Source organism: Typha angustifolia, chromosome 4, assembly GCF_048772165.1.
Source record: "Typha angustifolia cultivar Huaian chromosome 4, ASM4877216v1, whole genome shotgun sequence".
NCBI classification, from domain to species: domain Eukaryota; kingdom Viridiplantae; phylum Streptophyta; class Magnoliopsida; order Poales; family Typhaceae; genus Typha; species Typha angustifolia.
Genome location: NC_133242.1, coordinates 7,179,099 through 7,197,561, shown reverse-complemented (window position 1 = coordinate 7,197,561; position 18,463 = coordinate 7,179,099).

The window sequence follows — 18,463 nt, the reverse complement described above, 5'->3', positions numbered from 1 at the left end:
TGTGATCACAACTCCCTTCCCATAAGAAGGAACATCTACAAGAGAATACAATGACAAATAAAAGAAGTGGATCAATGGTGACTACACTTGCCACTACACCATTCTCATCTCAATGACAAATTTGCTATTGGACAAATTTTTCATGTATATAATGACAACACTTTTATATGAAGCACTCAAACTATTACTAAAGATATAAATATGTTGATTTTAAGAAGGGTGATGCTAAATCTATCGTTGAGCAAGTAAATTAACTTCAAAATATTACTTGTGAGATTAAAGTGGGAGAGACTATTGCTTCATCTCCTCCACCCACTTGTCCTAACCCTAACCCTAAGCGCAAAATTGTGTTTTGCCCTAAGGGATTGATAGGATTGGGGGTTGGACCTAGTTGTCTCGAGCTGAATCACTTTTATTTTTCAAGAATAAAGATTTTGGCTGTCATGTTCGAACGTAGGGAAGTTGCGTTCGAATGCCCAGTTCGAACACTTGCATATGTTCCCAAATACATAGAACACGATTTTATCGTTTCAATGTGACTATCCCACATTCGAACTGCTACTCAAACACCTGTATGCATTCGCAAAATACAGAGAATGTATTTAGCCCGTTCAAACACGCTCCAACCCCCTTCGAACGCACTCAGCGAGAATGCATTATTTCTAGGGTTATTTTTGGTTTATTTTGCTTATTAGATTAGCCTCTAAATATGTGGAAGACAATCTTATTGTAGTTATTAAATGAAATAGAGTTTCTTCCACCATTATTCTCCTCTTCTCCTCCTTATTCCTTCCCTCCTCAGCTACGCCGCCTCCAACCTTGTCGACCAATCTACCACCCTAGACTCTTAGGGGAGGCCCTTTTCTCCCTTTTCTTCTACTATTTCTACCATTGCATGAACCCCATCCATCATCCCTAACCTTCGATCTCCATCAACCCTACCTGTGCCATCCCATTACTATCAGTTTACTACCAACATATTCCATCTAGGATTCTGTGCCTCCACCGATGGATCTCAATTCCTTCGATCTTTCAACCTTAATACACTATTTTGATGATATCTCGCGATCTGATCATTCGATTCAAGTGAACTTAGATTCATTAGAAATTACTTTCCTAGAGCTACAATATATCAAAATTTCTTCTTTTGTATACCTGTAGAAACAAAAACAGTTTTATTATTATTTGAATTACTAGTATATCCAACACCATACCTGTCTTTTCCAGAGATCTGAGCTTTTAGAATCTCGTCCAGTTTGTTCTTCCCTTTTAGAAATGTAACTTCCTTATGCAATCGCTCTAGTTCAATTTCATCAGCCTTCATTTTATTTTTCGCATTGTCAAGTTGTTCAGAAAGGTCTTTGACACGTTCAAGCTCCAATTTGTACTTCTCCTCAAATTGAATTCTTTTTGGTTCAATTACCTTGAGTCGTTGAAGTAGTCTAAGATTGCTTTCCTTGAGTTTAAATGACTCTAGGTACAAGTCATTATATGTCTTTTGAATTTCAGATTCATCTTCCTCAGCTGGTAGCATATCAAAATCATCTGTACTATCAGTATCAACAACAGAGTCAGTATTAAGCAGAGAAGAGGCAAATGCTACAAAGTTTTCTTCGTCTTTTTCAGAATCATCATTAGATTCATCTGAATTATCCCAAGTAACTTTCATAGCTTTACCCTTTCTCTTAAGACGATTAGGGCATTCTTGTGCGATGTGTCCAAAACCAGAACATTCAAAACATTGAACTTTATTCTCAGAATTCTTATTTTTCTATTTGACATTGTTGTTGCTACCACCTGTATTCGAACTCACAGTATTCTTCTTTTTCACAAAAGCTTTGTTTTTTTCAAATTTTTCAGCATTCAACTTGTTTGGCTTCCGAAAGAATTTATTGAACTTTTTGACAAACATAGCCAACATCTCAACATCTAAATCACCTTCATCATCAGACTCCTCTAAATTTTGTTCAACAGTGGATAGAGCCATCCCTTTGGACTTTCTCGGTTTTGAAAGACTGGACTCAAATGTTTGTAGATTTCCTGCCAATTATTCAACTTTCATAGAGTCAATGTCCTTACTTTCCTCAATAGCTGTAACTTTTGCCTGAAACCTTTTTAGAAGAGACCTAAGGATCTTACGGACAATTCTGTTTTTAGGAATTTTCTCTCCTAGGTTGAAACTGGAGTTGACTATATCACTTAGTTTGCTCCTATACAGTGTCTGATCAACACTTTTTTCTAACATGTCCTTACCTAGTTTGGTAGTCGTACTCATAGGAGTTCTAGCATGTTTTGCATTTTCTAAACCAAATTTAGTCACAAGTTCCTTAGCATACTTGGTTTGAGCGATAAAAATCCCTCTCTCCAATTGAGTAATTTGAAACCCTGAAAAGAACTTCAACTCACCCATCATGCTCATCTCAAAATGATTGTGCATGAGATCTGCAAACTCCTCAGCTAATAATTGACTCGTTGCCCCGAAAACAATGTCATTCACATATATTTGTGCTACAACTAAACTCTTGTTTTCACGTCTAATGAATAATGTCTTGTCCACTCCCCCTCGAGTGAACCCCGCATCCACTAAAAAGGTGGTCAACTTCTCATACCAAGCTCTTGGAGCTTGTTTTAGCCCGTAAAGGGCCTTTTTCAATTTAAAAACATGAGAAGGAAATTTTTGATCTTCAAAACCCTTAGGTTGTTCCACATAAACATCTTCATTCAAGATACCATTCAAGAAAGCACTTTTAACATCCATTTGAAACAATTTAAATTTTAAATGACAAGCAATGACAAGTAGTATATGAATAGACTCTAATCTAGCAACAGGAGTAAATGTCTCATCAAAATCTATACCCTCAACCTGAGTGTATCCCTGTGCTACTAGTCTGGCTTTATTTCAAACTATATTGCCATGTTCATCACTTTTATTCTTGTAAATCCATTTTGTCCCAATAACGTTCACATTCTTAGGTCTAGGAACTAAATACCAAACATCATTCCTAGAAAATTGCTCTAATTCCTCATGCATAGCATTAACCCAAAAATCGTCTAACAATGCTTCCTTCACATTTTTAGGTTCAAAAGAAGATGTATAACAAGTAAATGATACCTCACTTTGGATTTGTCGTCTTGTCTTAATTGGTTCATTCACGTCTCCGATCACTTGTGACAGTGGATGATTTAATTTCACTCTGACAGATGGTTCCGGTACGTTGCAGTCATTTTTGTTCATTTCAACTTTGTCCTCGTCATGATTCTCAATTTCCAGATCAAGCTCCTTTCCTATTTCTTCGTAATATGTATCTGCAGAAACAGAAATAGGAGTAGTTTCAGTTAAGTCAGTCGTGGATTCATCTATCATAACATTAGCAGATTCCATAACAATAGAAGTGTCAAGATTAAATACTCTGTAGGCTCTACTATTATTCGAATACCTCAAGAAGATGCCTTCGCTACTTCTAGTGTCAAATTTAGTTAAATATTCTCGATCACGCAAGATATAACATTTACTACCAAAAACTCAAAAATATTTAACACTAGGTTTCTTACTTTTCCAGATTTCATAAGCAGTCATTTTTGTACCTAGTCTTAGATAAACATGATTTATCACATGTACCGCTGTATTGACCGCCTCTGCCCAAAACCTTTGAGTAACCTTTTTAGCGTGAAACATAAACCTAGCCATTTCCTGCACAACTCGGTTTTTTCTTTCAACAATCCCGTTCTGTTGTGGAGTTATAGGAGCTGAAAACTCATGTTGAATACCAAGAGAATCGCAAAATATAGTAAAATTTTCATTTTCAAATTCTCTACCATGATCAGAACGAATCCTAGCTAGGGTTGTAGATTTTTCATTCTGCAATTTTAAGCATAGTGATTTAAAAACTTCAAAGGTTTTTGACTTCTCACGTAGAAAGGCAACCCAGGTATATCTGGAGTAATCATCGACCATTAAGAATATATAGCGTTTATCTCCAAGACTTTCCGTTTTTGTTGGACCCATCAAGTCCATGTGAACTAATTGAAGCATACGATTAGTGGTAGCTACATTTACCTTCATGTGTGAGATAAGAATTTGTTTTCCAATTTGACACGAACCGCACACTCTTTTTGACATTTCTTTCATCTTAGCTATTCCTCTTACCACTTAATGTTTGGACAGAGTAAATAATTCCTTGTGATTCACATGTCCAAGACGTTGATGCCAAAGATCTGCAATGTCGAAAGAGGCACTGTTATATTTTAGTTTATGTGAAGTTCCAACGACATAGCAATTATCAAATGTTCTAGATCCATAACATATAATATTTCCATCATGATCTAGACTAGTACAATCATTTTTGGAGAATTTTACCTCATAATCTTCATCACAAAATTGACTGATGCTCAGTAGATTTGTTTTCAAGCCCTTAACATAAAGAACATTTTCGAGACTAGGAATCCCTAAAAACTTACCTTTCCTTTACCTATTACCTTTGATGAATTACCATCTCCGAATGTCACAACTCCCCCTTCATGTTTTTCAAGATTAGAAAATAACGACTTGTCACCCAACATATGTCTTGAACAGTCACTGTCTAAATACCACAAATCAGAATTTAAAGCTTTCAAGGCTGTATGCACAACATAACATTTCAAATCACTTTTCTTGACCCATATGGCCTTTGTTTTCATCCCATAAATGAAATGATTTCTAGGTTTTTGCAAAAATTTGCAATGAGGTCGAATATGCCGTAGAATGCCGCAATGATAGCATGTCAGAACAAACCCTTTTCTACTCACCTTTCGTCGAGGAATATGACTAGAGTTTACCTTTGGTACCGTCGAAGATTCACCAGTTTGTAGATTCAACTTCAGTTTAGAAGGATTCATCCAAGATTGCTTTGAAAATGCGATTGATGGCTTCAGGTATTCTTCTGAGTGCATTCGAATGCGATCGGGCGCGTTCGAACACGATTGATGAAATTTCTCTAGAATTAGGATTTCATATTGTTTTAGGACATGTCGGCTAGCCTCTATAAATATGTGGATGGCAACCAACTTCATAATGCTATTGGATTCTTGATTTCTTGCCTCCTATCTTCTCTCTAAACTTCTCCCTCCTCCCTCTTCACCATCCTTCCACATCTACTATTGCCAAAGTTTCTCCTCGCTTCTAATCTCCCTCGACTATCGAGCCATCCCTCTTCTTTAGGATCTCGACCACTTCGTTTCCCTCGTCTACTTCCCTTAATCACTTCCACAATCCACCCTCATCTCCATACCCATCCATAACCCTAACATCCACACTTCACCCGTCATCACCACTATCACCCACATTATTTCGTAATTTTGTTATATCTACAGTTTGAATTTGCGAAGAGCGTAAATACAAAAGTTGTAGATTAGGAAGTTCCAGATGTAACCCAATTGGGTTTGTAATTTTTTGACAACTAGAGAATATCTGATGAATATGTTACCACGGTTACGTGGACTACTTCTCACAATAAATTCAGATCTTAAGGAATTGTTTCGTAGCCGATCTTTTGGTTCCAGATCTTATCAAATTGGTATCAGAGCCTATTAGAGAACTCCAACTATTGTCTTGGCATCTCACCAACAAACGATCTCAAGTACTGCTCAATGCCTCGATTAACCACCTTAGTTTGGCTGTCCATTTGTGGATAGTAGGCCGAACTGAAGTTCAATCGAGTCCCCTACAATTTAAAAAACTCCATCCAAAAGTTGCTCATAAATACACGATCACGATTCGGGACAATCGTGCGTGGTATGCCATCTAACCGAGCAACATTTCTAACAAAAATTTTAGCCACCGACTTGGTTGAAAACGGATGTGACAATGTCGAAAAGTGTGTATAGTTGCTCAATCTGTCGACCACCACAATGATAACGAAATAACCACGTACCAGTAGAAGACCCTCTATAAAATCTATAGAAATATCTTCCCAAACATGGTCCGGTATAGGTAAAGGTTGAAGTAATCCGGCCGATTTCAATGTTGTTGCCTTAATCCTTTGACAGACTTCGCAAGCACAAACAAAACTCACATCCCGCCTCAATCCTAGCCACGTGCAACTTTGAGATATCCTCCTATAAGTCCTCAAGACACCCTCATGTCCAGCCTTTGGAGCTTAGTGGAAGTGCTCCAACAATTTTTACCGTAATCCATCATTTACGGGCACCTGAATGCATCCGCGGTCCAGCAGCAAACCGCCTCGGTTCATTAACTCTAAATGGCACTTCGGATCATCCAACACCTCCTGTAACAATCTCAAAACATCTGAGTCAAATGTACATGCATACCTCAACTCATCAAGAAAAGGAAAAGTGGGAGAAGAATAGGCTTCAAGCTCGGTGGTATTGGATTGGCGTGATAATGCATCCATCGCTTTATTTTTCGTTCCTTTCTTATATTGAATTTTATAATCATACCTCAGCAATTTTGTGACCCATCTCTGCTGTGCCGGAGTGTGTATATACTGTCCCATAAAGTTTGGAAGGCTCCTTTGATCGGTTCGGATAATGAATCGCTTACCGATCAAATAAGGTCTCTACTTTGTCACCGCATGCAGAATTGCCAAATCTTTCTCTCGTAAGTCGATAGTATTTTTGTGATAAAGCTTTGCTAAGAAAGGCAATGGGACGTCCTCCTTGCATTAGTACAGTTACTATGCCAACACCCGATGAATCACATTCCACAATAAACTCTTTGGTGAAGTCCGGTAGTACTAAAACGGGCGTCGTCATCATTGCTATTTTTAGTTTTTCAAAGACTGTAGTGGCTTCAACCGTCAATCTAAAAGAGTCTTTCTTCGACAAAAAAGTGAGAGGAGCAGCGATCTTGCTATACCCGACGATGAATCGGCGATAATATTCGGTCATCCCCAAAAATCCTCTCAATCCGATGGTGGTAGTATGAATAAGCCAAGCGGTCACGCATGCTACCTTTTGAGGATCTGCTGCTACACCTTCCACTAAGATGATGTGGCCTAAATACTCCACTTGTAGTACTCCCCATAGACACATGGACTTCTTGATTTTCAACTAGTTTTGCTTCAACAAATTCAGCACATCCTCCAAATGCCGCTAATGATTTATTTTAGTTCTGCTATACACCAAAATATCGTCAAAGAATACCAAAATATACTTTCACAATAGAGGCCGAAGTATATAATTCATAAGGCCTTGAAAGATAGCTGGAGCATTAATGAGACCAAAAGGCATCACTTGGAACTCGTAATGCCCGTCCAGAGTCCGAAATGTAGTTTTGTGCACATCCGCTAGGTGAACTCTAATTCGATGATACCCAGCTCTCAAGTCAAGCTTACTAAATATGGTCGCCCCTACAAGCTCGTCCAGTAGCTCCTCTATAACCGGAATGGGGTACCGATCCTTGATAATAATAGCGTTAGTGCCCGATAATCGACACAAAAATGTCATGTTCCATCCTTTTTTCGCACCAATAGCACGGGCGATGAGTATGAGCTATAACTTGGTTGAATGAGGCCTTCTCCAACATCTCAGCTACCATCTTGGATATAATTTCCTTTTGGACATGTGGATACCAATATGACCTCACATTCGTCGATGCAGCTCGAGGCACAATCTCTATGTGATGGTCCGCCGTTCTCCTTGGTGGCAACTCCTTTGGGTTCTCAAACAATCCAGCAAATTTGTTTAATAAATTAGACAACTCAATAGTAGTATCTAGACTCATTTGAGGCTCATCCCATACTAGTTCTAACTAAAGAAGATAGGCCAAATCACTCACACATGGCAGCCCCACTATAGGTTGCATTGCAGGAATCGACAAAGATCGACCACCATCAAGCCACACCTCTTTGTTTCCTTCCTTAAATTTCATCCACATGCACCGGAAATCAAAAGTGACGGGTCCCAAGCTTTGTAACCACTGAGTGCCAAGGATAATGTCTGCTCCTTGTAGCTCCAATGGATACAAGTACACAATGATGTCCTGTCCTTACACCCGTATACCGACTCGGCGACACAAGCTCTTCGCCTTAAGCTTCGTGTCGTCTCTAATAGCAATGTCAAATTCTGTGATCGGTTCAGCATCCAAACCTAATCTCCTAACTAACCTCGTCTAGAAAGTTGTGTGTAGTCTCAAAATCGATGAGGATGTGCACACAATGCTTTCTAACGAGTCCATCTACCCGTAACGTTCTTGGCGCGGAAGTACCCAAATATGCATACATCTATATTTCAGCTTCGATATCTTTCTCCATGCCCTCCTCAACGGCCTCCTCATGGACCTCCTCTGGACACTCTCCATCATCAACAACCTCATCATCCTCCTCGAGACTGTCGATGAGCTTCACACTCCCAATCAGTTTGGAACATCGATGACCGGGGGTGAAACATTCATCACATCGAAAGCAAAGACCCTTCGCACTTTGCTCCTACAACAAGGTAGGTGTGAGAGTTCGAACAGGGGGTCTTGTGCCTCCTCTAACATTGGAAGAAGGTCTCAAAGGTGGTCGTCGTCTAGTGCTCATAGTCGTTGTTTTTGAACTCGTAGAATTTCTAATCGGCGTTTTAGGTGCAAACCGCCAATCTCGGTTGCCCCAGCTTATTTTTGCTAGCATCTTAAGAGCCTTATGTTTTTGCTCCATCCTCACGGCCTTCTCTAAGGCCTCCTCAAGAGTGATTGGACATAGAGCATAAACATCCGTTTATATCTCATCCCGTAGCCCTGAAATAAATGTGCTCATTAATGTTGGTTCGGGTCATGGTGGCTCACAATGACTACTAACTCTTTCAAATTCAACTTGGTACTCCAATACGGTCATCCTCTGAACCATCTTGCTTAATGTGGTAGCAAAATCTTCATATACCGCTGTCCCAAATCTACGTGTAATCCTCCTACAAAAGTCAACCCGTCCGATCAATCCTCCACCATGAATAACCAACCGATACCAATGCAATGCCGGGAGGTGAAAGCTTGCCATTTGGACCTTTGCGTTCTCCGCTGTTCCTTGAAAATCAAAGTATTGTTCAATTTGAAACACCCAATCTATTGGATTACTGCCTTAGAATTTTGGAAAGTCCAAGCGTGCGGTTCTCCTCCGAATAGCATTGTCAGGTTTGCGAAAGATCCTTGTTTCAGGTCTAAACCTTTTTGCATATTGATCTCCTTCTCTAAATCCTCGAGCACTTCCATCACCATCTCCGAAGGGATCAACCTCATCCTCAAAGTGCCAATCTTCCTTATCGACGAAGCGCACCAGTGCTGCACGCCTCTCAGGTTCCACCACCACCGGTCTTGGGTTGTGTATTAGAGGTGGGGGATGATGTGTAGGCATAGGTAAAAGAAGATCATTGACACTAACATGTCGCACCTAGACCTGTGGTGTATTGGATCAGTGTGGTCCCACTGTTGGTCCTTCTTGAGGCACCGATCATCATCGAGGAGATGACGAAGTTTTTTGGTTCATGACATATTCCTTTAAATCATTGTGATTCTTTTGCATTGCGTTAACTCTATGCAGCAATGTTTGGAACATGCCTCTAAGTTCATCCGCCAAGCCCATATTCACACCCATAGACGTTGGTTGAGTCAGTCCTACCATGGTCACTTCAAAGAAATCGGCCTCACGGTTAGGGTTCTTGTGAGGTGAGTCTTCCCTTGTCAGTATGCTCTCCATTGGTCTCCTTATTAACGTCATCTTCCTTATTTCCACCATTAATGGAGGTCTGAGGTTTGCTTGGCTTTAATACCAAATTGATGGTTACGGTACCAAAAGATAGGCTACGGAACGATTCCTTCAAGATCTAGATTTATTACAGGAATCAGTCCGCGTAACCATGGAAAAATATTCTCTAAATAATTTTTGATAGTAAAAAAATTAGAAAACTAAGTGGATTAGATTTGTAACTCCCTGATCTATAATTTTTGTATTTACAGCCTTCATAGATTCGATTCGCAGCTAGGATGAAAATACGAAAGAACTCACATGATGATGGTGGTAACAGGTGGAGTAGATGTTAAGGTTATGAATGATAATGGAGATGAAGGTGGATGGTGGATGTGGTTAAGGGATATAGACGAAGGGGAAGAAGTGGTCGGGATCCCAAAGAAGAGGGTTAGGAGAGACCTTGCCAAAGGTGAAAGGTTGGTGAAGAGGGAGGAGGGAGAGAGAATAGAGAGAAGATAGGAGGCAAAAAATCAATAATCCAATAGCATTCTGAATTTAGCTGCTATCCACACCTTTATAGAGGCTAAGCACAAGCCCTAATAACATTAACTAACCCTAATCCTAGTGCAATCCCGCCGATCGCGTTCGAACGCGCCTGATCACATTCGAAGGCACAAAAGACGTTCTCTATATGTGAGAACGCGATGTAGGCGTTCGAACGCACTTTTCGCGTCCTCTGTATTTGCGAACCTGATGCAAGCATTTGCAAGGGCGATCGAACGCAACCCCTCTTACGTTCGAACGCGATCTACAGAAATTTTATTTTAATGAAAAGAAACAAGTAATGCAATAAGAAAAGATCCTAACTAAATATATCAAGTTAATCCTCATTGTCTGGGGAAAAATGTCTTAAAATAGTCAATTTCTTCTTTTTGACTATAACCTTTATCTACTAATCAAGTCTTATATTCTTCAATATTTTTATTAGGTTTAAATTTCTTAGTGAATATCTATTCATATCCGATAGGCTTAGTATTAGGAGGTTGAACTAGCTAACATTCATATGTTATCCATAGATTTTTTCCAAACATATGAATAGGGTATGTTAGGTTTTTTAATTGTTGGCAATTATGTATAAAATATTCTAAGTGTATTTTTTACATATATATGAGCTTTACATAAGTCTAGAAAATCTCTGGTTTGAAGAATTGCAAAATTATTGGAGCAAAGTTGATGAGATCAAGTCATGCCATTCGAACGCACCAACGAAGTTTGAAAATATTGGACTTTCATGAGTACGGATAAGACTCAGATTTGGCTTTATCTTAAAGATAATATATAAGGATTATGAAACTCTATCTCTAGGGTGGTTGAAGAAGCATTATTGAAGGAGACTTCTTGAGGCTACATCGGTTCTTCAACAAACAAGGTTCTACTCATCTACAAGAATTTAATCTTTCATCTTAAGGGCTATCTAGACGAAAGATCAATCTCGAGGGCTACTGAGATTGGACTTCAATCACAAGAAGCGGTGAATCGTGGATTCTAGCGATCAAGACGAAGAGGAACAAAATCGTTTGGATCGACGGGTTGTTTTGTGAGTTAGTCTTGTAACTGCTACTATTATAGTGATTGGTTTTGATCCGAGTTTGGATCCGTGGTTTTTTTCCCGTTTTGAGTTTTTCCACGTAAAAATCTTGGCGTTCATCTCTGCTTTCGTTCTTAATATTTCTTCGGACTTTTACTTAAGCGAACGAACGATATCATTGCCTAGTGTTTAGATACATACGTGTGTCTAGGGGTTTTTTTCAGGATAAACTCATAGCCTCACACTAATCTCTAAGATTATATTCAAGAATAAAGATAAAGAATTGAACAACTTCAATTTTATCTTCATTTTCAGATTCACCAATTTTACCAATTCTAGAATCTAGTGAATATGTAACCATATCGGTTCGAAATCTTTTCTAATTCTACATTGTTTAAATCATAACTCAAATGGTGTCTTGTCATGATTCTTGTGCAGAATTCTATTAGCTGTATAATATGCCATAAACATTAATGTTTCACCTTAAAAGTTCTTAGGACAATAAAAATGTTATAACATAGCACTAACTATTAATAAGATTCTTTTTTTCTAAAAATATATATAAAAAAAGTGATTCTCTTTCTAGTCCCGTCTTATTTCAAGCTTAGTTACACTTGATGAATGCAATGGGATGCTTACATAATCATTTATAGAGGTGTAAAAGATATTAGAAACATATATAAATTTGTAAAGAGTGATTTGTAACAATAAATTGAGAAGACTTGGCATAATGGATGACTTGCAACAATAGCATATTAATAATGGTTGGCATAAAATTGGCTTGCATCAACATTTTATTCGTTTGTACATATATAGTTATAAAGATTGATTTTATATCTATGTATGAACTGGTAGGCATAAAGATTTCGTGAGTGTGCTAAAGACTTTATGCATTTGGTTGCGTTATGAGATAAGTAGAGAAGAGTTATCCTTAGACCTATTCCAACGAATGCCGTATCACTTGGAATGACTAATTTCATCCTCTAATTTTAGTCCAACGTTCAGTTTATACAGAACTTTGGATAAGATAACTAAATAAAATATCATTATTATTTCAGACTAAAAATTTTAATAACACTAATATATTTGACCTTCTTTAAAGTGATATTTTTAAAATTTTCAAATAGTTTTCATTGATACACATAATGACCACATATTTTTCATTGGATTTCTTTTAAAATGTCAGGCTTCTAAAAAGTTCCCATTAAAACTAATACTAATAGAAATAATAAAATATAGTTAATATGTAAATGTAAAGGCCAAAATGAAACGTAGAAACAAAGCTTTTTAAGTAGGTAACGCTTTAAATAAAAGTATATTTGAAAATGTAAATTAAATATTTAGAAATGTAAAAATAAAATTTAAGAAATTGAGATTGTTACTTGTGTATATAAATATCTAACATTATTATTCCTAATTGAAGGGCAATTTAGTAATAATATTATTATCCCTCCCTTTAGAAATTACCATCCCAGTGAGTTTCTCTTATTTTAGATATATATATATGCTGATTATTATAATATAAAGTAACTAAAGAGTTAGATATTTCATAAAGAGAATAATACGTAGAAAATGTGTCATCTTAATCAATCTATTACTTGCTTATGACATGGCAAGCAATTTATTAAGCTTTTATTAAGATAAAGCAATGCATGATTATCCCTTAGACGACGGAAAATTAGGCCTCCACCTAAAGTAATATAAAATTCCTAATAGATTTAGAACTAGTCATATTAGAAGCCCAATTAGCATCACTTCAAAATTAGAATGATTACATTTTTAATTTAAATCCTAATACATTGTATGCTGAGATATCTCATAACACTAGTAAGTTCTATCTAATATTGACTACTAAGATTATTAGTAAATCTATATAGCTTATCAATATTATAACACCCGTCTCTAAACATGATTACCATATGACTTGCTAGTCAATATTTCAATATAATATATAAGTAAAAAGTCAACATTTCTATAAATAATACATACAAAGAAGAAACTCATAATACCATAGGCCACAATAAGCCTCAAAGTACATATCCATAGACAAATAAAAAAATTGCCCATGTAGGGGCTACAAGCCATCTAGCTTAATTTACAAGAATAAATAAATAAGATAAATTAAGATAATTCTTTGTCGGCTCCGTCACGAACCCCGACTCATCAACTAATCTAAAAAATATTTCCACTAGAAGGTGGTTGATAAAGCTCAGCAAGTTTCTATTTCTATAGTCTAAAAGTAATGCAATGAATGATGCAACAATTAATAAATGTGAATATGCGCATCATTATCAAATAGAATGCGCTAATAGCACATACCCATTATGCTCATCCAATGTGCACATGCATAATCAATCGATAATCTTCCACACATCATCTAGACTATCAAGTCCTCAAATTCGAGCTCACACTGAGCTCCACCCATAGGCTATGTCAATACCACACCACATAATATGCATTATCTTAGATTACCAAGTCTGTTATATAGGCTCATGCAAAGTTATCCCCGTAGGCCACATCAATCCTCACCACACACATACCCCAATGGAGGGTAGATCCTAGCGGTAGAATTGCAAGCCCATCACTCGGCGAATAGCATGATTGATTGTCCACCGCCGCAAACTGAGGACCTCAATCATAAGCCTATCATAGAGGTTAATATTGCATATCGATACTACCATCTGAGCCCTCGGCTCCACATCATCGCACCCCGTGCGGAAATCATGAGTCGTCACTCACGGGCGCCCTCACTCTACGTCATCCTACCATTCTCTCTCTATATCTTAATTACCCTAAAGGGTATGACTCTCATCGATCGATAGTAAATCACCCATCGCCCGGCGAAACGGCTGCCTGATTATTTGGTATCAACATACTAAGACCTTAGGTATAGGCCCTAATATATATAAATATAAGAATATCCCCCATCCTAACCATGGCTAGGGAGGTATTTGGGTACTGTCGAGATGCAGCAGTCACCCCCTTTATAATCGTGCATATGTGCAAGTGGCATGATATTATACAGCATAACAAGCATAATGGAACACATCATTATCATGATTTATGTACCAACACACTTGTTCATGACCAATAAATATGTGCAAAAATCATGATATGTGAAATGTTATCGCATAGCAAAATAAATTATCATGCATAACTATATGATTTGGACTTCATCGATGTCGTCTCGAGCATGGATACATTTTAGGGATGTTTTTTATTCTTATTTTAGTGTTTAATTCATAGAAAAATAAGTTTTCTATCAGTCGCGTTTGAACGCGGGTGGAGTGCGTTCAAATGCACTTGTGAATACCTGTATTAGGTTCGCACATATAGAGAGTGCGAAATATGTGTTCGAATGTCGCGTTCGAACACACCTGCGAATGCCTGCATCGCGTTCGCACATACAGAGAATGCAAAATGTGTGTTCAAACGCGATCGGGTGCGTTCGAACACGATCGGTGAAAATCTACTATTTTAGGTTTAATAATTACCATTTTTGAATTGTTTGGTAGGCCTCTAAAGGTGTGGATAGCAACCATGGAATCATTATTGAATGAATTGAGTTTTGCCCTTGTCTCCTTTGTCTTCTTCTCTCTCGTTCTCTCATTCCCCAGCATCGCCACTTCTAACCTCCGTCGACCGACAAATCACCCTAGTCCCTTAGGGGTGACCCACTCCTTCCCTTCTTCCAATATATCTATCACTTTGCCCTAACCTCTACCATCACCCATAACCCTTCCACCTCCACGTATTCACCGGTGCCACCCCATTACCGCCAGTCCACCACCCTCCACCATCGTCAAAGATCTCGTGCCTCCATCCACGGATCTAAAGACGAACTCCCTAATGTTCATCTATTAATCAGATGATATATCGAGATCCCATAGTCCGATTTGCCTGCAACTAAATTTGTTGGAAAGCTCTTTTCTGGGGCCACAACGTATCAAAATTTCACATCGATCCGACACCTACATCTTTCGGGTCTATTTTCAAAGTTCCATGTCAGATTCTGTTAAGATCTGATGTAACACCCAAACCCTAAACACGTGCATGGCACGAGCCCACACGGCATGTGTGTGGCACCGGACCATTTGGTTAGTTACTGACAATCAAATAAACATGTATCAACATTATAATTTTATCCACAACATCTAAACTAAAAATAACTCAAGTCCAATTATCAACAGCATACAGGTAACCCTACTTGGGCCCCACATAGGCCACAACACATCATCAAGAGTTTTTCACAGCTATATATACACAACGGTGGTATATACATAATTATACAAGTACAAAGTCACCTATTAAAATATAAGACAAAGATACAGACACACGTTGGAGAATGTCCACTAATACATCAGATAAGATAACTCATTTAGCATATAACACTGACCACACTCTACTCTTCACCCATTGGAAAGACCTCTAAGGGAGTATTCTACTCCACTTGTTCACCTAGATTTTTGGAAAAGGGTAAAGCAAAGAGTCATGAGCTAAAGGCTCAGTGAATAGACCTTATCCCGAATTAGTGAAGCCAAACAGAGAGTAAATTATGTACTAGATAATATGAATCAAAAAGCAACATGATGCAATGTATGAGCATATATATATATATATATATGTATCATCAATGACATATATATATAGAAATAAAATCAATTCTCATGAATGAGCATATTATATCCTCAACCAAAATTATATCTCATAATGAAATTACAATATAACATCACTAAATATAACAACATATGATGTATAACAATCATGATCCAATGATACTAGTCACATCAATGATGATGCATAATGCATGCCAACCACTAGAAAATCATATATATCAGAGACAGATATAATCCACATATCTCTTACTATCACAATCATCCATCTCAACTCTGAATATCATCCACCATGCTGGACTATGGTATCCGGCCCCAAACTCGATATACATCATGCCATAAGCTTAGAGCATACCTTGTCATACGCTAAGAGTATCTCTGTAGATAAATCATACCCTGTCATACGCTAAGGATATCTTAGAAGAAAGTAATTATACCCTCCCATACACTAAGGGTATATCAATGATAGTTGTACCCTGTCATATACTAAGAGTACAACCATCAGCTATCACCATACTCTGCCATACGCTAAGAGTATATCTTGTACTAGTCCGGACCAGATGCCGTTCCAACCGTCACATCACATCACATACAAGATAGATCATATGCATATATCCAGTACTGCAACAAATCATGCAACTCAGAAATTTAGGTGGTAAAGAAGCCAAGAGAAAAATGATGTAATGCAGACTCCAACTATGTATCTAACACATGCATACTCTTGCTAATCTATCACATGCATACTCATGATAGAAATCATTTCGACATAAAACCATAACAGTATAATCATCTCTAATCATCTCTATATATTGCCAATGTACTCATATCCCAAATCAGCCTAATCAAATGCATGATAAAATATACTTGACTGAAATCATCTCTATATAAAGTCATATAATCATGCTGGAGGCCAAAATATGCATGTACATAATATATAATATATCCTAATTTGAGAAAGGCGTCTAGGGGATAAGACTACTCACCACTACTGCAAATACCAAACAACCACTCGTTCACGCTGCTACGACAACGATCAAGCCTTGATAGCTAAGTCCACGGAGTCTTGAACAGGGGGGTCGGGATCTGAAATTATTTATAACAAATAATGTCAGTCTTTCTATTAATTAAAATTAACTCGGCTAAAAGATAATTTCTTGTTGTAATCATGTACTCTTCATTTCTATATTTGTTTTTTTATTTATTAACCATAATTATATTAGTTAATAGTGTATTTAAAACATAATTATCAGCCTATTATTCTCTTTAATAATTAAGAAAATAAGAATTTAGTTACGTAAGAATATACATACATAACCCTAATAATTACTATTACCTACCTAGGATTAAAATAGTAATTTATATTGCAGGTATTTTGCTAAACATGATACAATTAGATTTATTTACTAACTATGATATAATTATATTTAATTCATATAAATTAAATATTTAAAATTAATTAAACTAATTGAATAATTAATAACATAATCAAATATAATTAGAAATCAATAATATGCATATGTATATATATATATATATAAACTTTACACAGTGCTAGGCTCAGCCTAGCACCTTAACATAGCAGGTGCTGGGCCAAGCCCAGCACCTCTTGCAGGGTGCAATCCAAGAGGAGGAAAGAAGAGAAGAAAAAGAAGAAGAAGAATGCGAGGAAGAGAGAGAGAGAGGGAGAGAGAGAAAGAGAGAGAGATCGAGAGAATGCGAGGAAGAGAGAGAGAGAAAAAGAATATTAGAGAGAGAAAGAGAAGGTCACCCGGCGGCGGCGGAGTGGCCGGTGGGTCGAGTCCCACCTCCACACGTTGCTGCGGCGTGGAGAAGAGTGGCTTGGTGGAGGTGCGTGGCACCCCCATCGCTGCCACAGCATGCATTGCATGCTGGGCACGAGGTCGATCGCGTCGTGCCCAGCAAACTTTAGTTCTCTTTTTCTTTTTCTTTTTTTGCTTGGGTTATTACATCTGAAAATCGGGATAGATCAAGCTTTGGCCTAAAAGGGAGATCGTATCAAGTTGGTATCAGAGCCACCGTTCCTCGGACACACTCTTCCTATGACGACAACCAAAGCTATGGCTATACGGTGAGATGAGGAAGATGAGATTTCCCCAATAGAGGAGGGGGAAACGGTTGTGGGGATTTTCACCCGCAGAACTGCCCGACCAAATCTGAATACGAAAGAGCCTAGAGATCAAGCCATGTTTGGGTCTCTTTCCGAACATATAACCATCAACAACCAGATGATGATGGAGATGATGCAGGAATTACGGGTGACAAGGGAAGCCATGGCGAACAGAAATCTACCATTGACCCCACGACGCGAGTCCACCCCTATGAACCCGCCGCCACCGGTTCAGAATTTGCACCCACAAGAGCCTCTACTGGCACCACCCTATGGGTAGAGACAAGCAAGGATGGTTCCACCAGGCCCAATTGCAGGTGAGCTCATCCGACGAGCGAACCACTATGGAGATCGCCTTGGAGATCTAGATTCGTGGGCGGGGCAATATGAACCAAAATCGCGTCGAGTTAACCAAAATCAAAGTAGGGATCATCAACCATTCATGTTGCACCCTCCTCGGGTTAGACGAGGACTA